The sequence below is a fragment of the Heterocephalus glaber genome, unplaced genomic scaffold (assembly GCF_053883595.1).
Source record: "Heterocephalus glaber isolate CG9 unplaced genomic scaffold, H.glaber_assembly_v1.0 deba00001457, whole genome shotgun sequence".
Classification (NCBI taxonomy): Eukaryota; Metazoa; Chordata; class Mammalia; order Rodentia; family Bathyergidae; genus Heterocephalus; species Heterocephalus glaber.
The window spans coordinates 20,614,666-20,641,314 of NW_028258305.1; the positions used below are offsets into that span (position 1 = coordinate 20,614,666).

Sequence of the window (26,649 nt, forward strand, 5' to 3'; positions counted from 1 at the left end):
CTGTGGCTTTTTATTGATAGGTCCAGGAAGTAAAGAAAAAAATATCCATACAGGGATCTGTGTTGAGGGGTAGGGAAGGAACAGGGAGCCAGCTACATGACAGACCTTAGAGCTAATCTAAATAATGTATCAGTCTGTGGGAAAGTCAAGGACCAGACCATACATTCTTTAAGGTAATGTCTTTTGATCCTACTTTAATTTTGTCCTGTGGGCTAGTCTATAATCTTTAACTATACATGCCAGGAAGTTTGGGCTGTTACTCCAAAGTTCCCTTTATCTCTGCACATCCATCTCATACTTATCTCTAGCCAAAGCCCCCACAGGTGAGGTACCTTATAAATAAAATAAGATATGAAGCATGGAAATACTTGGGCCCACCTAAACTAGAAGATACAATGAAGGAGTCAAATGCTTTACTTACTCATCATTCATCATGAATGAGACAACTATCAACAGGTTAATACAAGTGTGTTATCTTGGATACAAGGTAGTATTGCCAGTGATGATGTGACTTTGTGAATGGTCAACAAATACTAGTCAGATTCCAAAGAGCAAAGGATTTCTTTGTTTTACATAGAAGTTAGAGTTCTAGCAAATTAGGAAGGTCGGATACCATACCAAAAAAACCCCTCTCATATGTGTTTTTTTTTTTGGTATTGGGGATCGAACTCAGGTCCCTGTGCTTGCGCAGCAGGGAGCGAAACCACTGAGCTAAATCCCCGGCCCTAAAACCCCTCTCATATGTAAATAAATATATAGTTAGGTTTGAAACACAGTTAATTTTAAACATTTTGCTGTCATTGTTGTTTTAAATCTATATAAACATGTGGACAGAATATCCTAGGCTTTTATCTACTGAATATAAGTACTAACCAGGTGTGGTGGTGCAGGAGGATCACCGTGAGTTTGAGGCCAACATGGGCTACAAAGGCAGTTCAAGTCCACCCTGAAATACAGAATGAGATATATATATACACACACAAACACACACACACACACACACACACACACACACACACACATAGTGTTCTTATCCATTATGACAAAAACAACAAAAAATACAATCTTTCCCCTTTAAAAAAAAAATGCCCCAAATCCAAGCATGGTGGAGCAATCCTGTAATCCCAGCACTTAGGAGGTGAAGTAAGGGAATCACAGTGAGTTCAAGGCCAGCCTGGGATACTAGTGAGTTCAAGGCCAGCCTAAACTACATAACAAGGCCTTATTTCAAAATGCAAAAAACAACAACAAATAAAAGTTCAAAATGCTCCCAATAATATGCCTTTCTTTTAAAATTTTTGTATTGGTATCTGTTTGCAATACAAAATGATTATATTCCTTGTGGGGAGTACTGTGCCTTTCACCCCACAGAAAGCCACTTCATTAGCAATTATCTCTGGCTCCTACAAACAGAATCCTAAAGTGAAAACAGTTTAAACAGGATAGAGGCTTATTTTTTTCACAAATAAAGTAAATCAGGGAGTAGAAAGTGTTGAGCTGGTTTGTCCAAACCTCCTTTTTTTTCCAACATTCCCAACATTGATTTCCATCCTCAAGTGGTCACATGATTGTTGAAGCTCCAGCCATTGTGTTTATGACCTAGGTAGGAAGAAGAATAAAAGGAGGAAGGCAGAAAGAGCAAAGCCACTAAGTAGATAAATAAACTTCCTTTAGGAGTATTCCTGGAAGTCTCAACAAACCACTCTATATTTCATTGGCTATTCCTGTCCTCAAGGCAGGCCTGGGAGTGTCATATTTTAGTTAGAAGCATTGCTGTCTCTATTAACTTGAGTTCTGAGGTGAGAAATAGGAGTAAAAGGACAATAGGTGACAGCTAGGCATCCCCATCACATCTTTCGCTCACTGACAATGTCTGGGGAGCCTGCCATGGCTCTAAATGCAGATTCAGTGTGCAGGTCCTAAAGAGAAGTAGCGCTTTCTGGTTCCTTGGCTCAGAGTCTATGGGCATCCATTTTGGGCTGCTACTGCATGCAAGGGAGCAGAAGGAAGCCTCATCAGTGATCTGCTCTGCCTAGATCCTGGTGCTAAACCAATCTGGGGACAGCAGAACCACCTGAGGGTAAAGGCTCAAAACCTAAAAACCTGCCTGAGTCTCTAGTGTGAGAAATCAAGATGAGGGTGGGTTAGCTTCTCACATTTGACATGAGTCATTCCCAAGCACATGTATGGTCTTCAGGGTTTGTGCCAACCTTGAGGGCAGTTCTGTTGTATCTCACAAACATATATTTCACATGCTATGTTTCTCGTGTTGTGTACCCAGGATGCAAGATGAAGCCAACAAGCTCCCTTCCTTGGCGAGCTAACAGTGGGCAAAATGTGTGTGTGTGTGTGTGTGTGTGTGTGCGCGCGCGCGCATGTGCATCGGGGATACGGAAGCCATGTACTCTAAAGCAGTCAGTGTGCTGTGGAAGAGCTGCACCCTGCACTGTGGTGTTGGGCCTCCCCTGCCCAGGACAGCCAGCTCAGTGCCATACCTTGGAAATGCTCAGTTAATGGTTGTATTTTGACTTGTAATTCTTCCTTGTAGTGCTCAGAAAAGAATCTGCTCTTTTCTGAGCTGAGTGTTTTTGAGGCTGAGGGGTTACAGTAGCTTCTGTTGCTGAATGCTCTGTTTCCCCTTCCATTTCATCCGGTCAGACCCTAGGAAAAGTTCCTAAAATAGGAGATATATTTTTACTTGTAACCTTGCAGAACTCCTTGGGTGGAAGCTATGCTAAACTCTTTGACCTGGGAAATATCCAGAAATATGCAAAGATAATAAAATAAACTCTGTCCTTGGAATTTTTTTCCCCTTAGCTTCAAAATCCCTCCAGAAAGGCCAATTTGACAGCAATTTTCAGTTTTAATGAAATGTTTGTGCCTTTTGGCCTAGCAATTCCTCTTCTAAGTATTTATACCAAGAAAATAATTAAGGTTAAACAGTGCACAAAGATAACAAAATAAAGCCAGGCATGGTGGTGCACATCTGTGATGCCACTACTCAGGAGGCTAAGGCAAGAGGATCACTACGAGTTCTAGGCCAGCCTGGGCTACATAGTGGGACTCTGTCTCAAAAAACAAAACAAAAAAACCACCAAAATAAGAATGTTTGTTAAAACTGGTTTATAATAAAAATTGGAAACCACCTAGACGTGATGGTTTACGATGTACTGTAACCACTAATAGCAGACCAATGACTAAATATGGTACATTCCATACAATAACTCATTGCATATATTGGAAGTAATTCATTTAACTATTGTTTACTGATTGTCTGCTACGTGCCAGGAGCATGTAGTGAGACTCTGTCTCAAAAAAAACCAAAAAGCCTCACAAACCACATAAAATGAGACTGTTGTATTGAACAAGATGGGTGGGCACAGCTGGGCATGGTGGCACATGCCTGTGATTGCAGCATTTGGAGGCTAGAGCAGGAGGATCCTGAGTTTGAGGCCATCCTATGCTACATAGGGAGCTTCTGCCTCAAAAATTAAAAAATAAAAATAGAGATGTAGTAATGAGACAACTATTTTCTTTTTCCCACATTTATTTCAAGTCCACCTTTGAGATGTGCTTCTTTCTGCCCCCATGAACTCTTGGGCAGATCTCAAAACTGTTGGTCCCTTTGTCAGTTGAGCTTTCAAACTGAGCTAAGTGGACACCAGTCCTGACTTCTTTCAGCTGAAAGGGAATTTTCCCCTCAGGCCACCCTGCACAAGCCTGCATGCTTGAAAGTGGGGCCATAGGGCTCCTGGAGGCTACCTCTCCTCCCCACCTGCTCCTTTTTCTTGGGCCTCTGACCCCTGGAGGTGGGACCCTGTGGCAGGGACTTAGTGGGGAAGGATACCCTCACCCCCACAGTCCCAAGCCACCGTTGGTTCCCGAAGGGGTGGCAGTTGTGCCTTTGCAGGTTTTTTCTCTGGCTGTGCTCTTACAAGTTGCTCCCAAGACTCTCAGACAAGGTTGCTATCTCCTCTCTGGCCGGAAGCTTCCAGTTCTTCCCTCACCTTGGGGTCTCCAGGGTCTCCTTCACTCCTACCTTCCCTTGGGGCCCTCCCCACTCCCAATCAAGCATTCCTCAGCCCAAATCTCCTATTTAAAAAACAGTAAGGACACACACAACACATCCCTGCCTGCAAATGACTTCCTCTCCAGTCTGTCACCTGTAGGCTTCTTTTGTTGAAAAGCAGACGGCAGTCCTCCAACTCTAGCCCCCCCCCCCAGTCTCTGGCTGTCCCCTCGCTGGCTGGGGAAGAAAGCATGCTCTCCCCATCCATGTCCTTGCTAACTCCCACCCTGTCTTTGTCTCTACAGGCTGCTGAGCACTTGCAGACCTGGGTTTATCATCTCTAGACCTGCTCTGGAGACTGCAGAGGGTGCAGAGCTCATCAATTCAGGCAGAAGTCAGTAGAAATCAAGGTGTTGGCAGCATTGCTGGGTGGCTTACAGAGGCCCTGGGGGAGAATTGTTTCCTGGCCCCTTCTAGAAGCTGCCCTGCCTCTTGGCTTATGGCTCCTTCCGTCCTTAGGCCACACATGGCAGGTTGAGTCTCCTGTTATATCCCTGTGCCACATGTCTTCACTCTCTTGTCTCCCTCGCCCACCTTTAAAGACTCTATGATTACATACCACCCACCTAGATAATCTAGGAAAATCTCTTCACTTAATCCATCTGCTACCTCATTCCCCTTACCATGAACAGAAGCAGACTCTCCGGTTCCGGAATTCTAACGAGGCTGGCCGGCTGTCAAGGGGGCTCGTTCTTGTGCCTGTCACACCCATGTTTCATGACACACTTGGAGTCTCTGAATCACCAGTCAGACTCTTTGCTTGTCTCTATGAAAAACTGGCCAAAGAATTTCTTCAGTAAGGAAAGATTATTGATATTAGTTTTAATCATTACTTCAGAATTCCAAAGTCTACATATACGTTAGGTATCTCATTACTCATAATCCCAACAATCAACCATTTCCATCCAACCAACTCTTTTTTTTTTTTTTTGGTACCAGGGATTGAATTCAGGTCCTTCTACTTATGAGGCAGGCGCTGGAACCACTGAGCTAAATCCCTGGCCCAAGCCAACCAACTCTTCAGCTTCATTTTTAAACTTTTATTCAGCAAATTCCCAATAAAGTGAAATAATTCCATTCTGTTTTTCAGTGATTGATTAAGGCAGCTTTAAACATGTCCACAAAATAAGCCAAATTATGAGTCTACTTATTTCACTGTGATCATTCATAACTCCCTGAATTGTCCAGGGTTCTGTTGTAAGAAATAGAATCCTTTCTAATGGCTTAAACAAAAAGATATGTAATGGCTTAAAGTTACTAGAAAATCTGAAGAAACAAGATGTGTGAGGAAGAACTCCAAGAATATGGTTCAGAAGTGCGCCATCAAATGAGCTATTTCCTTTTCCTTTCTGTGCCCCACAGACGAAGGAATCAAAAGAGAGAAAGAAAAGCCAGTGCAGTGGTGCACGCCTGTAATCCCAGCATTCGGGAGCCTGAGGCAGGAGGATCGCCTAGATGTGAGTCCAGCCTGGATTATGTAGTGAGTTCAAGGCCAGCCTGAACTACCTAATAAGTCCCTGTCTCAAAAAACCAAAGAAGAGAGAGAGCCAACAATATGAGTATAATGAAAATAGTGGAAATAAGTTATATTTGATCTCAAATGTTAAGAGCAGGAGAGATAAGAAATCTTAACCGAATAGTTTTCAATTTATCTACCTAGGTACAAGTTTACTTTTCTATCTACTTGCCTATTTATCACCTACATATTATTTACAAAGGTGGTTCCCCCTATACTCAGTGCAAAACTTCACAGTCAGAATTAATTACATAAAGTACCTACCTGTCAACCTCATACCCCAGAGATAACTTCTTTTAATAATTTGTTATGAATCACTTAGACTTCTTCATGTATAAACAGATTTTAAGTCATTTGTTAAATTTATACAGGTGAGTTCTGCACCTTCTGTTCTATAATCTCCCATTGTACTTAACAATAAATCGTGGATTTTTACGTCAATATTTCATATATCCTAATACTTTACATGTATACATATCCATGTACACCTATTGATAATTTTGTAGTATTTTATTATAATCTATACAATTTATCTTAACATTCCCAACTGATGAACTTTTCCAAATTTTCTCTATTATAAGCTCTGTTGTAATGATTTACTTACTTTCTCCTTTATGTTATTTGTTCTTCTTTCTACCTTCTTTCGTTTATTTAACCTTTCACATTTATTAACAAAAGCATTCAACTTTATGACTTTTTCCAACACATTTATTTATTTATACTGGGGATTGAATCCAGGATCCTGATCCTGAGCAACACTGAGCAACATCCCAGCTCTTATTTATTTCTACTTTGAGACAGGTACTTGATAAGATGCTAAATTGCCCAGCTGCCCTCACTGAGCTCAAACTTGCTGATCCTCCTGCCTCAGCCTCCCAGAGTGCTATGCCACTATGCCTAGCTTGTTTATTAATGTCTTGTTTATTAGTTATCTGTCATTTCACTTTTGATATCCTCTTTGAAAGATTTGAATTAATATTTCCAAGTGATTTAATTTGGTGAGAGGGAAAGTTGCCTTTTCCTTCTGTTATTTTACTGTGGTCAGAGAGTATAATTTTTGTTTTTCAAATATCTGTTTAACAAGGATAATCCAGGCATGGTGGTATATACCTGTAATCCCAGCACTCTGAGAGGCTGAGGCAGGAGGATGGTAAATTCAAGGTCAACCTGGGCTACACAATGAGCTCAAGTCCTGCCTGGAATATAGTGAAGGAGACCCTGTCTCAAAACAAAAAAATGGGAAAAAAAACCCAAGGATATATATATATATTTTTTCCAATGATATATATTTTTGTTAGATATGTAATCTTACACATATCTATTTATCCAAGCTTACTGAGTACACATAATTTAAACTCAATTATTTTGTTCTATGTGTCTATAAATTCTGAAGGCAGTTTATAAGAATTTCCACAGTAACTGATTTTTGTCAAGTTTTCTACCTATTTCTACTGACTTTTGCTTTACTTATTTTGTCCATAAAAATTCACAACTATTATGACATCTCGGTGTATACCACTTTTGTTGAACAAAATATCTCTCCATATCCTATTGTCTCAGATTCTGTCTTGTTTAATATTAACTACAATAACCACTTTATTTTCTTGCTTAACATATTTGCCTAGCCTGCTGTTTTAGTGTTGTTTTGGTTTGGTTTGGTTTTGGTGTTTTGAGACAGGCCTTGCTATATAGTCCTGGCTGGCCTTAAACTTACAGCAACCCTCCTGCCTCAGCCTCCCCAGTGCTGGTATTACAGGCATGCACTCCACACCCAGCCAATTTTGTTTATAGTCTTGTTTAACAGCATACCTAAATTTTGCCCTTTAAAGAAATCATTTGAAAGTCTACTTGGGGCTATAACAAATTCAGATTTCTTGTAGTGCTTCTGATGCATTCTAAGTTTCTGTGTGGGGTCTCCCTGTGTGTGGGGGTCTTCTGTCTAACTTGTAGGAGAAATAACAATGCACAGTTTGGGCTCATAGCATGCTGAGTTCATCTAATCCAGTCTGCTCCTTGACAAAGAAACACAGGTGTCTGGTTGCACCACTCATCGGCAAAGCTTGGACTGGCAGCTGAATTTGAGCACAAGACTATAATGTCTCAGACAATTCATGGAAGTCTTAATAGGATCAAATGAAATCAGCTGTAATCAGTATCATCTTTTTTCCTCCACTGCACAGTTCATAGCACTATCTGGCACTTGATTATGTTTAACACCACTGCAAGTTTCAAAACAGAGTATAGTTGGGCGTGGTAGCACACACCTGTAGTCTCAGCACTCTAAGAGGCTGAGGAAGGAGGATTGTAAGTTCATGTCCAGCCTGGACAACTCAGTGACTTAGGAAACCTTGTCTCAAAAATAAAAAGTAAAAAAGAGCTGGGAATGTAGCTCAGTGTGAAGGCCCTGAGTTCAATACCTAGTACCACAAACAAACAGATAAATGACTAGAAGTAAGAATAGAATAAAAATAAATGGGGCTGGGGATGTAGCTCAGTGGCACCGTGCCTGGCTGGTAAATGCAAGGTCCTGAGTTCGATTCCTAGTACCAAAAGAAAGAAAGAAAGAACAAAAGCTATATTTTAAAAAATAATAAATAAATAAATTAAAACCCATACAAACAGTGTCCAACTGTTTCCCCAGGGTGACGCAGATACTGCCAAAGACATGTAGATAAATAGCTTTTAGATATTTAATATATTAACATTTAAAAAATATTAATAATTATATATTTATTTTAATGTACACGAGGAAAAATATGTATTTGGTACACCCATTAGGGGATATTACAACTTAGAAAAACACTAAAATAAAAAGTGGATCAATTTAAAGAAACAGTACAAATAAGAGTCACTATGAAAAACGAATGGCTGAAGTTTGTGAAAATTGATTTTAGGATACAGAAGACTTAGGACACACAGGAAACTAGCATAAGATACAGTTTCATATCCTAAAATGACCACTTGAGAGGATTAAATAAAATATGTGAAATGTCCAGCACAGTAAATTTTGTGTTGTTTAATTTATCTTGTGTTAGTGCTGTCTCCTTAAGTAGACTGTAAAAACTTTCACTGACAGAAAAAAAAAATGTAGACTTTGCAAAGTAAAAATCACCAATGATATGTGATTTTTATATTCCAGGAGAAACACAGCCCCAATGAACCAACCACAGCAGGTTTATTTCTGAACTGGATCTGAGTTTTGTTTTTTCAACCTCATTAGGAGAGGTTTAATGATACAGATAAGGCATACAGCAAGGTTGACAGAAATGATCTTTGCTCTCCACATGATTACAATCTAAATTAGTCTCCACATTGGCCCAATTGTAGGCAAAACTAGCTATACTGCTAAGTAGGTGAGCGAATCCCTTAGTTATCGGGGCTTAGTTTCCTCAGCTGCAAAATGAGCATTGTACCTGATGACCTGGGAGGTTTCTGACAACTCTAGTGTATTATATAACACTCTCTTGTTGGATCTCTTCCAAGTAAATGCCATTAGTTCATTAATAAATCGAAGAATTCCTTCATGCAAAGAGGCGTGCATTTCCCAAGTGCCAGGCACCATTATAAGACACAGGGTGAGCCCTGTCCTCAGGGAGCTCTTTTCACAGTGTCTGCCAATTGCATCATGATCTGGAAACAAGGAAGTCATTACACTGTGGAGCTGTTTAGGGGCAGAAAATAACATTACACAATAGATATTAGTTTCATCAGCTGTTTAGAGACAGAAAATAACATTAAACAATAGATCTTTAAAAAAAAATCTTAGTTTCATGAGACAAAGCCTAAAAGGCACCCCCCACCCAGCGCAGAAAAAAAAAACCCTAACAAAAAACCCAGAACAATCTGAATGAGGTGATTCTGGAAATCCACTTAGAAAATGAGATCACCAGTTCTGTTCAGCCCTGGGCTAAATCCTATAGCAGAGTCATGTGAAAGAGGAGAGATAATCTTGCAACACTTTTGACTACTTGGAAAAATAAGATGAACTTGCAAGGCCCTTATACAAGGTCCCATGCACCAACTCTGCGCAAGTGAGGAGAAAGCACTGCCTGTGGCAGACGGAGGACAAAATGGCTGCCCACTGGGGCAACAAGTCAGACCAAGAGGCCTCCTCCAGGTTCCCCGCCCAGGCTGGAGTGGAGTGAGGGGCACAGAGTTGATTCAGCTCTGCACCCTCTGAAAGAGCACTGTGAGTAGACCACATGCCTGTATGACAGCCTGGCCTGCAGCAGCCACTGAATAACAATTCTACACAGACTGTGGAGATGCTCCTGGGGCTCATACCATGACTCTTGTGAAAAAGAGGTTTAAAAAATTTCTAACTTCACCTGTCTTTTCAAACTGAGTGATGTTCTTAGTCTAAGAAAGAGGTTTCCCCATGTTGCCTGAGAAGCCCAGGTTTGGAAACAAGCTGCCTTCTTCCTTTGAGGCCTTTGTCCAGAGATCACAGCCATTCCAGCAAGAAGCCCAGACATCCCAGGGTTAAATGCTTTCAAATCCTCTTGGCTGGCTGAAGGCTGCATCTTGTTGCCTAGTGACTGCTGCTTGGCCCCAGCTGTCACTCACCTTGTCTCCAGAGTTTCCTCCACTCTCACAAGGAAGGGGGGTGATTGGACAAAGGTGACATCAGAGCACATAAAGGAGAGGCATCTCTTTGTCAAGAGCACCAATAAGATGACCCAAGAGTTGGTAGCAATGTGCTTTGATTCCTTTGTTTTGTTTCTTTAACATGCAGCTAAGGAATTTGATGAACATTTCCTCCATTTCTTATAGAGCCAATATTGTGGGTGTTGGTAGTGGATTTGCCCCCATAAAAACATTCCTGGACAGCATATGGATTATCTTCACATCCACTGAATCAAGGCTGGCCCAGCCAAGCCTTTCCCCACCACGCACTGGGTCAGCACTCAGAAGCTGAACAGAACACAGGCAGAAAGTGACTCCTGGAGGCTCACTGTGGAGTCACTGGCTGCAGAGTGGAATTTCACACAAAGCAGGTTCTTCTTGGTGCTTATCGGGAGGTGCCCAACATGGGTCCAAGCATCAGTTTCAAGAATAGCCTTATAATAAGACTCAGGGTATAATATGCATGTGAAGCAGCAAAAGAGTAAAAAAAAAAAAATGAGTGATTAAAGCTGAAAGCATATCTACTTTTAAAATCAAGCAGCTGGAGAAATCTCACACATTTCAGATAATAAACAAGCATAAACTCTTTGATTACTTTTGAAATCGACATCACACATGTTTGCATGGCTTGGAAAATCAAGCCTGATAGTCTTTTCTGTTTTATCATTTGACTTACACCATGTACTACAGCAGCTATGCAACAGTAGTGCTGCTTGCAGATTTATTATGCCAGGCTGCTATATTAAATCATCTGCTAAATGCTTTCTTTTCTTGGTAAATATTCTGTATACAGCATAGTCACAGCTGGAATAATTGGATAATTGCTTCCAATTAATGCTCTATTTCAAAAGCTGAAACTCCACAGAAAGCTTATAGTTGAGCTGTAACAAAGGCAAAACCCCCATGGGAAACAGGAGAGAGAAAACGCCTTTCTGCAGTTCTACTGGAAAGCAATTAGTGAGGGAGAGCTAATACATTATATATGGCCCTGATGATAGGGACCTGTAGTGTCTCAGCTGAAATGTGTGTGTGTGTACGCTGTGCAGCTCCTAAAGCTGGCTATAAGTTGTCCAGCAGTGTCATTTCTCATTTGAATAATCAGCATTGTTCTCAAGTGAATTAAAGCTGACTATACATTTCCCTGGGACATTCATTTAAAAGAAGGGAAAGATAGTATTCACGCAGTGTCAAGTTCCAGAACATACGTGTACTTTGAATTATCAAACCCTTTCACTCAGGAAAAAAACCAATTTAATATATAATATAATTTCCTTAAAGAATTCAGATTGATGTCAGGTGTGGTGGCACATTCCTGTAATCCAAGCACTTTGGGAAGCTGAGGCAGAAGGATCACAGGTTTAAGCCAAGCCTGGGTAAGTTAGTGGCTTAGTTGTCTCAAAGTAAAGAAGGGCTGAGGATATAGTTCAGCATGAAGGCCCTGGGTTCAGTCCCCAGTAACCAAAAAAAAAAAAAAAAAAGCAAGTGGAGGTAGAAAGTGGGTGGGAGTTCTTTTAAATTTTTGTTTCCTTGCTTGTTTGTGTTTTTGTGGTGCTGTGGCTGGAACCCAGGGCTTTAGGCAGGCTGAACAGGTTCTCTAGCATTAAACTACATCCCCGGCCCTAAATGAAATCTTAGTTTGATGGGAAGGGGAAGTTCTGCTCACTTAACTGGAAAGAGACCAAGCCCTGAGTTTTTACAGGGTTTGCCAGGTGGCAGTTCCTTGAAGGGTTCGTGAGTGGGTGATCTAAAGCTTGATGATGTAGCATTGAAGTGCTACAGTTCAATCAAGAGAGAGCTTCTTATTTACTTTTCCTCTCCTTATTATGAGATTCTGTATGGTAAGCATGATCTTAAGGAAATAATAGAATGACTTAATGAAATCTGTCAGGTTAACCATAAAATTATTCCTCTCTAATCCTTTAAGTCCCTTAAAAGCCTAGATGGCTTAGTTTCAGGTATATTTAAAAGTAGAGTGTATTTTAATCGATTTTTCAATAAGGTAGGCTGACCTTTATACAAATGAGAATAGGTTAGATTTCACCCTCTTGAAAATTATTAATAAAATGTCTACTAGCTTAGAGGAACAGCTTCTTCCTTAACTTCCTGGATTATACGTGGGTGGGGGTAGGAGTTACGTTGGTTTGAAGGATAAAGGTAACAGGTTAATGTACTGGCCATGTTGCTGCGTTAGAAGGTACTTCCTTGAGAATTTGTATTTAGGATTAGCTATGGAAGCTGAGGCGGGAGAATCACTTGATCACAAGAGAGTTTGGAGCAAGCCTGGGCAATAAAGCAGGATCTCACCACACACACGCACGCAAGCACGCACGCACGCACGAACGCACGATATTCTATGAGCGATCTCCAAATCTCAGGGTGTGCTAGTACCTTTGAAAATGTGAATTTGGCTCCCTACTACTCTGGTCTTGCTTTCTAAATTCTTACTATGGTGTTCCCTGAGCTGTGGAACCTGAATGTTTCTTGTTCCTTGAGTCACTGCTACAAAAAAAGATTTTAGGATGCAGCGTGAGGCTTAAGCAGATTTATTCGGCGGAGTTAGAAAGTAAGAGAAAATGGGGGAAGGGACTTCAGCTTTTGGAGCTGAGCGGGCACAGCTCTGATGTAGAGGACCTGCCGGGTCCATTAGCAAAGGACCACGCCCAGCCCTCGGTGTTGGGGATGGGTAGAGTCTGCCTGATCGTGCCCTCTGGTCTGGTTTTGCAAGGTGGCTTTGTAGGAGTCCTTCCTTATTCTTGCCCTTTCTGCACGAGGTGACTGTGCTTGCGACACGCTCAGTCTGGTAAAGGCTGTGATGGAGTCCCAGGTGACTACAAGTTTATGGCAACAACCAGAGACTTCTGGGTGCTCATGGGGGTTCAAAGTCCCTGTCAGTCTCTTATCTTGCTGTTCTCAGTCTTGAAGGGGGATGAGATAAATTTTGGAATCGTCAACCTTGTTTGGCCAGATACTCCCAAAATGACTATCAGGCCGATATGCAGAGCTGAGTAGGGATCCGCCCCAAAGTTTTAGGATAATAAGAGATAGATACCAATGAAGATCAAGAAATTTTAAAAGGAGCTGGGGGCTGGGGATTTAGCTCAGTGGCTCTGACACCTGCCTCAAAAGCGCAAGGTACCAAAAAAAATAGGCGGTGGCGGGGGGGCTGGGATGTAGCTCACTGCAGAGGCCTTGGGTTCAATACTCAGTAGCACAAATGAACAGACGCAGGTGATGCTTTTAATGAGTAACAGGTTATGGCCCAGGAGTTTGTCCTGTCTTGTGTCGGTCTCTGCCTCACCAGCAGTCTTTCCTTTGTAGTCTGCTCTGGCACGCTGGCCGTTCCCTATGCTGTCCCTTACAGCACTTTCCCATTTCTGTTGCGTTGCTGATCCCTAAGTAGAATGTTCTTCCTCTAGATCCTTCTGTCTCACTCCTGTGGAACATTCAAATCCCTGTTCAGGGACCGCCCCATACTTGCCCTTGCTGCCCCATCTAAAATAGCAACCCTCACCTAATTCTGCTTCTTCTTCCTCGCCTTGTTTTCACTCGTATTATTTATCACTTCTGATTTTTTTAATCTTTTCATACTGGAGATTGAGCCTCGGGCCTTTACACTGAGCTATATTCACAGATCTTTTGAAAAAAAATTTTTTTTTAAATTTTGAGACAAGGTCTTGCTAGGGCACTAATTTTCCTGGGCTGCTCTTAAATGTAGGAGGTCCAAGTTCTGCCTTAGCCTCCAAGAGTGCTGGAATAAAGCACTCTGGGCTGTGATACATTGTTTCTGGTTCTTAAGTAGATAGTCTTCCCCCATCACACTTTTGTGTTTTGTGCCCTGCCAGACTGCCAAGACTCAACACTGCAGTGGGCATTTTATAAGTGCTTCATGAAGATTTGTTGAATAAATGAATAAATTGCCAAACAGATTCTTGAGCTTGAATATTCATTCCAATAACCTAGAGGCAGTAAATCTCGATAATTAGGGCACAGATTTAGGAATCAGATTAGGTGGCTTTGTGTATGTGTGTGTGCATGTGTGTGTGTGTGCTCTAGAAGTGGAACCCAGAGCTTTATTTATCCTGGGCAAGTGGTCTCCCACTGAGCTACATCCTCAGCCCCAGATTTGCTTGTCTTTTTGTCTGTTTGTTTTGTGTGTTGTTCTTTGTTTTGCTTTTTTTTGAGGCAAGGTCACTACATAACCCAGGCTGGCCTTGAACTCTCATCCTCCTGCCTCAGTGTGCTGGGATTACAGGCGTACCTGTGCCACTTTACTGGGCCCAGACTTGGTTTTTAAATCATTTACTAGCTAGTGTAACCATGGACAACTTAAGCTCCTTGAGCCTGAGTTTCTTCATTTATGAATGATACTATTCACCTCATTAACTTCAGAGTTGATGTGAAGATTCAATAAAATAACAATGTGTAAACATTGTTGGCTTAGCGCTTGCTGTGCCTGGCAAGGAAAGCACTCCATCAGTGCTGCAGGATTTCAGATAATATGCATCACAGTGTACTAAATTACACCTGGGAGTTCTGAATGGAAGTCTGGAAAAAACAAGAGCGCGCCCATTGAACTCACAGTGACTGGTCTCCCTGGACTTGCCCACACTCCTCAGAACCAGTCCCTGTTTGTCTCTCGATTCTTCTCCATTTACTAGGAGCCCTCAGTGTGACTTGATGGCTTTTGATTCCACTATCGGCTCTGAAAGTAACAGACACTGCTCAATTTATTTCAATTTCTCAACTGCTGCTTATTAATACTTTTTAACTACTTCTCTTATTCTATAATTCAAATAAGATGAACTATTTTTGTTTTGCAAAAATAGAATATCAAGAAGCTTTTCTTCCTTCTGTACCTGTGTGTTCCTTACCCTTTCCTGCTCCTCCTTGAGCCCTGGCATGAGGCAGTCACTCATCTGCTTTCTGTTCTCCTAAATAGGATTGGATTTGTCTGTTAAAAAATTCCATGCAAATTGAATGACTTACAAGGGTGATCAAAAAATACAGGGAATGTTTAAATTAAAACTGTATTACAGTAAAAGACACATTCTATTACTCCTCCTCACATACTGCCCCCACTTTGAACATACTTATCCCATTTGTCTTGTCACTTTCTGAAGCAGTTCTGGAAATCCTCTTTCGTGAGTGTTTTTATGCGATGTGATCAAAAGTACAGCGGATGCTGCTGCTGAGTGCCATTCAAAGGAAAGGCGAGCTTATAAAAACGTTATGGTCCTGGGCATGGTGGTGCATGCTTGTAATCCCAGCACTCAGGAGGCCTGAAGCAGGAGGGTCGCCATGAGTTCAATGCCAGCCTGGGCTACATAGTGAGCTCAAGGCCAGTCCAAGCTACATAGTGAGAACCTCTTTCAAGAAACCAAACCAAAGCAAAACAAAAAAAATTACAGTGTCTTCATCCTCCTTATGCACTAGATTTGGCACCATGGGACTTCTGTTTTTTCCCCAAACTCAAAATGACCATGAAAGGTAAACATTTTGACTCAATTCAGGACATGCAGGCAGCCACAACAGTGCAACTAAAGACATTCGAGAAAGAGGACTTCCAGAACTGCTTCAGAAATTGGCAATGTGTCTTTTACTGTAATGCTTTTTAAATTTAAACACACACCATATTTTTCAGTCATGCCTCTTATGTGTATTCTAACTGGTATCCTTATGACATTTGAACACGCAGAGGAGAGTAAGGGTGTGTGCCCACATAAGGTTACAGATGAGCAGGCAGACATCAGCACACAAGGAGAGAGGCCTCAGAAGGAGCCAAACCATGAAGATATCTTTTTTATTTTGTTTTTTTCTGAAGAACAACTCACTATGTGGCTCAGACAGGCCTTGAGCTCATTACCCTCATAGTCAGCCTCCCAGTGCTGGGATTACAGGCATGCGCCACCACACCAGCTCCTTGAAGACATCTCTTGACCTTGGATTTCTCAGCCTCAGACCTGGCGAAGTATCTGTTGTTTAGATCACCCAGTATTCTGTTATGGCAGCCCCAGCAAATGAATACATTGGGTCATATGATAAGTATTTTGTTTAACTTTATAGAAATCAGCCAAGCACTTTTTCATAGTAGTTGTACCATTTCACGTTTCCATTAGCATCAGGGAAGATTTCCAAATGCTCACCTTTTTAAAACACCAGTATTGTCAGTCTTTTAATTTTAGACATTCAAAATTGGGTACACAGTGGTATCTCACTGTGGCTTTAATGTATATTGTTACATTGAGCATCTTTCCATGGTCTTTTTGTCTATTCATGTATCTTATTTGGATAACGTGTGTTCAAATATTTTACCCAGCCAGGTATGGTGTTGCACATCTGTAATCCCAGAACTGTGGGAGGCTGAGGCAGGAGAATCAAAAATTCAAGCCCAGCCTCAGCAATTTAGTAAGACCCTGCCTGAAGATAAAAAATACATAAAAGGGCTGGGGATGTAGCTCAATACAAAGTCCCTAGGTTCAATCCCCATTACTGAAAAAAAAAATTATTGGTGTCTTTACTGGGTTTGTCTCCAATATTCAGTTGTAGGAATTTATTATACATCATGAATATTATCTTTTGCCAGATTTTAAGTATTGTGAATATTTTGTTCCAATAATGTTGTTTACCTTTTTATTTTCTGAATGATGTCTTTTAGAGAGCAAAAATTTTAAATTTTGATCAGTTTATAGTTTTTTATTTTACAGTTTTGCTTTTTGTGCCCTAAGGTATTTTTGCCTACCTCAACATCAGAAAGATTTTGTCTAAAAGTTTCACAGTTACAGTAGCTTTTGCATTTAGATTTATGATTGATTTGAAATGAAGTTTTACATATGGTGAGAAATGGGGTTGAGGATTATCATTTTCCACATGTATATCCAATTGTTCCTCCACCATTTGTTGAAAAAAGTATTCCTTAAGCCTTCAAGTTCAGTTAACTTGGCACTTGTAAAATATCAATTTTTCATCTGGGTATTGTGGCACATGTCTATAGTCCCAGAACTCTAGGAGGCTGAGAGAGGAGGATTGCAAGTTCAAGCCCAGCCTGGGAAACTAGGTATTTTAGTAAGATCTTGTCTCAAAAAAAAAAAAAAAAATCAATTGCTCGTATTTATGTGTTTTTTCTGGACTATTCTGTCCCACTGGCATATATATTTTATGCTAATTTCATGCTGTTTAATCATATTTTAGCTTTAATTATGAAGTCAGGTGATGTGTCATCCAGTTTTGTTTTTATTTTTCAATTAATTTTGACTATTTTCAATCATTTACATTTTCACACAAATTTTAGAATCAGCTTTTCAATTTCTTCAAAAAAGCCTGCCAAGATTTTTTTGAAGGTTATAAATTGGAGCTATTCTTTTATACATATAATAGACAGTTGTGGCAGATAATATTCACAGTTAATCCAGTCTGGATATTTTTATAGGAAATATTTTATCAGCTGGCTTTTAATTTTTGATTGATAAAAAACAGGGCCGGGGATTTAGCTCAGTGGTTCCGGCACCTACCTCGCAAGCGCAAGGTCCCGAGTTCAATCCCTGGTACCAAAAAAAAAAACTGTGCATATTTGTGGATTACAATATATTTCTATATATGTATACATTGCATAATGATCTAATCATGGTAAGTAGCATAGCCAGCACTTTAAACATTTATCATTTGCTTGTGGTGAAACATTTAAAATACTCTCCTCTAGTCTTTTTGAAACATAAACTAAATTACTGTTGACTATAGTTACCCTACTGTGCACCAGGACACTAGAAATCATTCCTGCTGCCTAACAGTGCTATTGTTCCCATGCACCAGTCTCTCCCCATCTTTCCCACCCCTCCACCCATCCCGGCATCTGGCAACCACCATCCTACTGTTAACTTCTGACATGGTCGTTGTCTTTCTGTGTTTGGCTTATTTCACTTAACAGACCAGCTTTCAGGTTCATCCACATTGTTACAACTGCTCTATCACCTGGATAACCAATTCCCTATCAAACTTAACTTTAAATTTTTTTTTACTTTATAAAAAATAAAATTTCATAATCAAATAACAAAAGAATATCAATAGTTATTACACTGTATAATCATCTTCAAAATAGTTACTCAAGAGTACAAGACATAAACCAAAAAGATTCTTACAAAAAAGAACATAACACCAATCTTTCAAGGAACTAAGATAAACTAGTAGTATAAATGAAACCAATTAACATATATATTGAAATATATTTAAAACACTGGAATTTGTAATTTGTGGAAGTACTTGAACTTCTTCCTATTTCCACACTTGATCTTAGCTAAAAGGCTGAGAAACGATCTCTCCCTATTTCCTATTTATCTCTCTTCTATTTTATTCCTTGTGTTTCTCATATAAGAGAAACCACGCGCTAGTGGAGCTTGTGTGTCTTATTTCATTTAATATTATGTTCTCAAGCTGCATCCATTTGTTTACCAATGCCTCAAGTTTATCTTTCTTTTTATTATGTCTAATGTTAGAAATTTTTTTTTTTTTTGGTACCGGGGATCAAACTTGGGTGCTTGTGCTTGCAAAGCAGGCGGTGGAACCACTGAGCTAAATCACTGGCCCAAATGTTAGAAAAATTTAATCATCAGTGTTGAGAAGATTTCAGTGAAATGGCTACATTTAATTAATGAAGACAGTAAAAACTCACAACATTTATGCCAAAAAAATGTAGAAGTAAGTGTCAGGCCATGAAAATGTATAAACCTTTGACCCAGTGCACCCCATGCTGGGAACTGATACAAGGAAGAGAAATCTCTGTGTACATGAGCATGTCTCAGTAACAGCAACAAGCTCCAAACAACCCATATGTTCAAGGAGGGAAGGGACAAGTGCATTATGGCACAGCTACGCAAAGACAGCCTTTTAAATTGACAAGCAGCATTTTAAGAAAAGGCAAGTTACAACGTAGAAATTTTAGAAGAATGCATTTGAGAGACCAAGTGGATATGTAATTATTCACACTGGTAAAATGAAAGGTGATTGTCTTGCATTCTAAGCCATTTGTTCAAGTATGTAAAAATATATTATGAATAAATCTTTAGCTTCAAAGTAATCTGGTGCATACAGATGCCTGGAGACATCTGTATGAGTGGGAGGATGCAGGACAGGCTCTCCTGTGTTCCCTGGAATCCTCGAGGCACACTTCCTCTTTGCACTGGGTGTGCGCTGCAGAAGGCAGGAGCTTCTGCAGGCTCCAGTCCCAGAGCCATTTCCCTGCCCCAGTAGCAAAGACCAGTGACATTTTGTCCCTAGCTGAACTTTACTTTCCCCACATACTATGCTCATCTACAAAATAGTAAAATACATAGTGCTAGATACTAGTATGAGACAAGAATTCAGTCTAAAATGTCTAGATAATTAAAATACTAGTTTCAGTTGAGTTGCAGAACTTTGGCACTGCAATAGTTTCCTCATCTGAAATAACTGTTCCTATCAAGTAAGTGGCTATGCCTGACATAAAGAACTAGTATCACTTAAAGTAGCATCTTAGCATCTTGACGTGACCCGTGTGCCCGTAGGCTTAGAGACTAGTTCAGTCTGCGCTCGGCATTTGCTTGCAGAACTTTGGAGCTGGCTCCTTTCGAATGCTCTAGCAGCTTGATGGCCTTGTCTGAGTTCTCGATGTTTCTAAGCAGAGTCTCTAGTCTTCTCTTGATTTTCTTCTGATCCTCAAGAACACAACCAATCACTATAGACTGAAACTTCTGATCCACTGGGCCCGGCGGCACCTCAGATGAACACACACTGTAGAGTGACATTAATTGACAGTTGGCACTGCCCAGGTCATCCCGGAACTTGCTGACCATGCCATTTGTAATCCTTGTGGCGTGCTTCAGGGACTCTTCCTGCTGTGGGTTTCTGATTGTTTCTACTGAAACTTCAACGGTGAGGGTTCGTCCCATCAAACGGTTTGCCATCAGATTCAATTCTTCTCATTCTCCATCGCTGATCTGCCGGATGTCCTGGCTGTTCTGGATGCTGTGGATCATTTCCAGGAGGACTTCTTTTTCTTGCTCAACAAGAAGTTGCTGCTTCTTGCAAAGCTTCAACCCGCAACTCCAGGTGGTGCAGGCTCTCCAGCAGGCGGCCTGAGCAGTCGGCCAAGAACGACGAGTGGCAGAAGTGGCCCTCATTGGCCTTAGCGTGGATCCTTACCTGCGCCATTGCTGCACGGCCGAAGCGGGCAAGTTTATCTTTCTTTATTTCAGGGTAGTACTCCATCGTGTATATATACCACACTTTCCTTATTCATTCATCTGTTGATGAACATATACACTGTTTCCAAGATCTAGCTATTAGAAATTGTACTGCTATAAACATGGGTATGCATGTATCCCTGTAATATTATGAGTTTAACTCTTCGGGGAAAATACCTAGGAAGAAGATACTAAGTTGCACTTGCAAGGCAGGCGCAGTGCCACTGATCTAAATCCCTGGACCCCTGAAACATACTTCTGGTTGGTCCTGGATTTTGATATATAACCACAAGTCTAGTTCATGTGGTTGAGGGTGACAGATAAATAGTTGCTACAATTTGTTATTTTTTAAGCTGTGTTTGATGCTATTGTTGATGCTGATTGTATTACATTGGCCAAGGTGATGTGATTGTTCTAGTCAGCAGTTCTTCCTTATATACTGAGACTGAGATTTGCAAAGGGTCATTACAAACTCAAAACCCAAAGACTAGCTATACCTGGAAGACACCTCTGAGAAGTAGTCATTCCCTAGGGGTTCTAAATACCGGCAATAAAGACACTCACAATGAGCAATGTACAAGCATCAAGCCAAGGATTAAACCAAAAATATTAACAACAACAAAAAATAGAAATGAGAAGATACCTAAACAAGACACAAACCCAGACTTCCAGATCACCAAAGGCAAATCTAGGGGCCAACGAGATGGAACAATCTAAAAGTCAACCACCTGGACTCCCTGAACTGGTAACAAGGGAGGTAAAAAAACAGATGAAAGAGGCTCTAGAAAAAATGAAATCAGAAATAATTTCTCAGATAACAGCAGAGATGGTGACCATAATGAAAGATATGATTAATAACTCTAGAGCAGATGCAGATTAAAAAAAATAGAGGAGCTGAGAAAAATGATGGAAACAATGAATATTCAACATTGGAAAGAATTGGAAAACATAGAACACATCCAAGCAAATATTCAAGAAATAAAAAACTCCATTGAAAGTTTCCACAGCAGAATAAATGAATGTGAGGAAAGAATTTCAGAAATAGAACAATATAACAGTTAGTGAACACAAAAAGAGTTCTTAAAAACAGCAAAGGACCATGAGAAATCAATCCAACAGCTACTAGATGATCCAAAAAAGAATAACATAAGATTGGTTGGAGTCAATGAAGGAGTAGGAGATAGCACAAAAGATGTAATTAAACTTTTCACAGAAATAATTGCAGAAAACTTCCCAAATAGGGAAAAAGAATTTGACATAAAGATAAGTGAGGCATATAGAACTCCAACTAGCCATGATTAAAAAAAATCTACACTCAGGCATATAATAGTCCAGATTCCAGAAATCTAACACAAGAACAAAATATTAAAAGCAGTTACAGGAAAGAAATCACATACAAAGGAAAGCCCATTAGAATCACAGCAGACTTCTCAATACAAACCCTCAAGTCAAGGAGAGCCTGGAGTGAAGTATTTCAAGCCCTAAAAGAAAACAACCTTCTACCCAGATTGATGTATCCTGCAAAACTATCTTTCAAAATTGATGGAGAAATAAGAGACTTTCATAACAAAGAACAACTGAGGAACTTCATGAATACCAAACCAGCACTCCAAACAATTCTTTTTTTTTTTTGGTACCGGGGATCGAATTCGGGTCCTTGCGCTTGCAAGGTAGGTGGCGGAACCACTGAGCTAAATCCCCAGCCCAACTCCAAACAATTCTAAACAATGTCCTAGGAAAAGACAATGAGGGTCACAACTCTATGAAGGCGAACAGAATGAATCCATCAGGCAAGGCAAGATATTAAATGTAAAGGTGCATGGTGGTGGGGGGAATCCAACAACAGGAAAAGATCATGACAAGGATAAATCAATACATATCAGTTATAATCATCAATGTTAATGGTCTCAATTCACCAATCCAAGCAGATACACTGGCAGAATGGATCAAGAAGCAAGATAAAACAATATCATGCATACAAGAAACACAATTCAAAAAGAAATTCATAGACTAAAAGTCAAAGGATGGAAAACAATACTCCATGTGACAGGAACCAAAAAACAAACAAACAAACAAAAAACAAAACAGAGGTAGCTATCCTATTTGCTGACAAAATGGACTTCAAACCAAGACTAATTAAGAGAGACAAAGAAGGTCATTACATCGTTATAAAGGGAACAATCCAAGAGGAAGAGATGACAATCATAAATATATATGCACCAAATACTAGTGCACCCAACTATATAAAACAAATATTAACGGACATGACAAATTAAATAAGCACGAATAGTAGTGGGAAACCTCAGTACCCCACTGTCGCAAATAGACAGATCAACTAGATAAAAAATCAACAACAAAATACTAGAACTAAACCAAACTCTTGAACAAATGGCCTTAATAGATATTTAGAGTGTTTCACACCACCAAATCAGAATATATATTCTTTTCAGCTGCACACAGGTTTTTCTCCAAAACCACATACTTGCTCATAGAACATGTTTAAGTAAATCCAAAGGAACTGAAGTTATTCCCTGTATATTATCAGATCATAGAGCCATGAAATTGGAGATCAATAGCAAAAGAAACCACAAGAACTTCATAAACACGTGGAAATTGAACAGTACAATCCTGAACAACCAATGGCTCACAGGGGAAATTAAAGAAGAAATTAGCTTCTACAATTAAGTGAAAAACCCAATACAACATACTGGAATTTATAGGACACAACGAAAGCAGTCCTAAGAGGGAAATTCATAGTAGTAAATACCCATTTAGGAAAACAGAGTGCGCTCAAATAAACAACCTAATGCTAAACCTCAAGCTTCTAGAAGAAAAAGAGCAGGACAAACCCAAAGCTCATACACAGGAGGAAATTATAAAGATCAGAGCAGAAATCAATGCAATAGAGACTAAGAGAACGATACAAAAAAATCAATGAAGCCAAGAGTTGGTACCTCAAAAGAATAAACAAAATTGACAAATCCTTAGCCGACCTTATCAGAAAAAGGAAATAAAAGGCCCAAATCCATGCAATTAGGAATGAAAAGGGTGAAATTACAATGGACCCAGCAGAAATCCAGAGGATCATCAATTTCTACTTTGAGAACCTGTACTCCAATAAGATGGAAAATATAGAAGAACAGACATAGATACATATGAATTACCAAAGTTCAACAAAGAAGATGTAAAAATTCTAAACAACCCAGAATCAATCAACAAAATTGACAATGTATTTAAAAGCTTGTCAACAAAGAAAAGCCTAGGCTTCACTGCTGAATTCTACAAGACATTTAGAGAAGAACTATTGCCACTACTGTTTAAACTCTTCAATGAAATTGAAAGGGAAGCAATACTCCCAAATTCATTCCTGGAAGTAAGCATCACCTTGATCCCACAAGAAGAGAAAGACCCAACCGAAAAAGAGAACTATAGGCCAATCTCACTAATGAACACAGATGCAAAAATCCTCCGTAAGATCCTGGCAAACAGAATGTAGAACATCATCCAGAAGATCATACACCTTGACCTAGTGGGATTCATCCCAGGAATGCAGGGATGGTTTAACATACACAAATCAATAAATGTAATACGGTATATTAATAGAGTCAAGGACAAAAACCATATGATCATCTCAATAGATGCAGAAAGTGTTCGACAAAATCCAACACTCATTCATGATAAAAACCCTACAGAAAGTTGGAATAGATGGTCTTTGTCTCAACCTGATAAAAGCCATCTATGAAAAACCAACAGCCAACATCATACTGAATGGTCAAAAGCTGAAATCCTTCACGCTAAAATCAAGAACAAAACAAGGCTGTTCACTATCACCACTCCTGTTCAATATACTCTTGGAAACGTTAGCCACAGCAATTAGACAAGAGAAAGAAATAAAAGTAATAAAGATAGGAAATGAAGAAGTTCAATTGTCATTATTTGCAGATGACATGATACTCTATATAGAAGACACCAAGAACTCCACCTAAGACTTAATAGCCAAATTCAGTAGAGTAGCTGGATACAAAGTCAACACTAAAAAATCAATAGCCTTACTCTACATGAATAACACTCATTCAGAGAGGAACTGGTGAAACAACTCCTTTTATAATACCATCCTCTCAAAAATGAAATACCTAGGCATCAATCTAACAAAGGAAGTAAAAGACCTCTACTCTGAAAACTACAGCACTCTGAAAAAAAGAGATTGAAGAGGATATCAGAAAATGGAAAGGCATCCCTTCTTCCTGTATAGGAAGAACCAATATAGTGAAAATGGCCATACTTCCAAAACTGCTAATATAGACTCAATGCAATCCACATTGAAATTCCAACAGCATATTTCACAGAACTAGAGAAAACAATACAAAACTTTACTTGGAACCAGAAGAGATCTAGAATAGCAAAAGCAATTCTAGGCAACAAAGGTAGGTGGTATCACAATCCCCAACTTGAAACTATAGCAGAAAGCTACTGTGATAAAAACAGCATGGCACTGGCAAAGGAACAGACCCAAGGATTAATGGAACAGATTAGATGATGGAGAAACAACTCCAGACATACTCAGCAACCTCATCTTCAACAAAGGAGCCGGACACCCTCACTGGAGGAAAGATAGCCTCTTTAATAAATGGTGCTGGAAAAATTGGGTTTTAACTCACCAAAGATTAAAACTATAGGGCTGGGGATTCAGCTCAGTGGTTTCGTTGCCTGCTGCGCAAACACAAGGACCCAAGTTCGATCCACGGTACCAAAAAAACCCAAAACAAACAAACAAACAAAAACTAGACCCGTATCTCTCACCAGGCACTAAACTAAAATCAATATAGATCAAAGATCTAAATATTAAAACAGAAACACTAAACCTGCTAGAAAAGAGGTTAGGTAGAACACTTGATGACATTAGTGTAGGAAAAGACTATGAACAAAGCCTCAGTCACCAAGAACTAGCACAAAGAATCAACAACTGGGATCTCATCTTCTTAAAAAGCTTCTGCTCAGCAAGAGAAACCACCAACCATGTGATGAGACAACCCACAATGTGGGAAAAAATTTTACCAGCTGTTCCTCAGACAAAGGTCTACTATCTAGAATACATAAAAAACTTTAAAAAATCAGATCCCACCAAATTTAAAGACCCAATCCAAGAATGGGCATCTGAAATGAACAGACATTTCTCAGACACAAATAAAAATAGCAAATAAACATATGAAAAAATCTTCAACATCACTGGTCATTCAAGAGATGCAAATGAAAATAAAGCTGAGATTCTACCTCACTCCAGAATGTCTGCTATCAAGAAATCAACCAATAACAAATGCTTGTGGGGCTGTGGGGAAAAAGGAACCCTGCTCCACTGCTGGTGGGAGTGTAGACTGGTGCAACCACTGTGGAAATAAATATGGAGATTCCTCAAAAAATTAGGATTAGAGATCTCATTTGATCCAGTTATTCCTCTGCTGGGTATCTTCCCCAAATTAAAAACATCGTACCACAGCGATACATGTGAACTCATGTTTACAGTGGTACAGTTTGTAATAGCTAAAACCTGGAAACAGCCCAAATGCCCATCAACTGGTGACTGGATAAAGATGTGGGTTTAAAAAAAAAAAAAAAGAATGATAAACTAGGCCGGGGATTTAGCTCAGTGGTTCCGCTGCCTGCCTTGAAAGCACAAGGTTCCAAGTTCGATCCCTGGTACAAAAAAAAAGATAAACTAGATACATTTATAGCTAAATGGATGCACATTGAGCTATACGCTTAAGTAAAATAAATAAGACAGACATTTGTAAATACCAAATTGTTTCTCTGGTGTGAGAAACTGAAAGTGTAAATGAGGATCAAAATGTATACTAGATAATATGAAATAGGAAAAAAAAAAGGTTCAAAGGGGAAAAGGAAGTGGAGGTGGAGGGAAGAAGGGAAAGAAAATATATGAGAAAAGAAGGAAAAAACAGAAACAAAGCATTTGGAAATAGGGAGGGGTGGAGAGGTGGAAGGGAGGGAAGGGGAATGGGAAAAAACAAGAGCCAAGATATATCATGTACAGGTACAAATTCCCAATGTTGAATGTGATCATAATGTATACCTAAAATGTACCAATAAGCTTAATGAATAAAAAACCCTAAGTACTCTTTTGACGGTACTGTGAATAATACTGTTTTCCTAATTTCTTTTTGCCTGCCAAACTTTTGACTGGGATTGAATTGAATGCATGGTTTGGAGAGAAT

The 26,649-nt window shown here is 39.8% G+C and overlaps 1 pseudogene; it reads right to left on the reverse strand.

The window, feature by feature from the left end:
* Positions 1-4,851: 4,851 nt before the first annotated feature.
* LOC147826976 (BAG family molecular chaperone regulator 2 pseudogene) lies at positions 4,852-26,061 on the reverse strand (annotated as a pseudogene).
* Between the last annotated feature and the right edge of the window lie 588 nt (positions 26,062-26,649).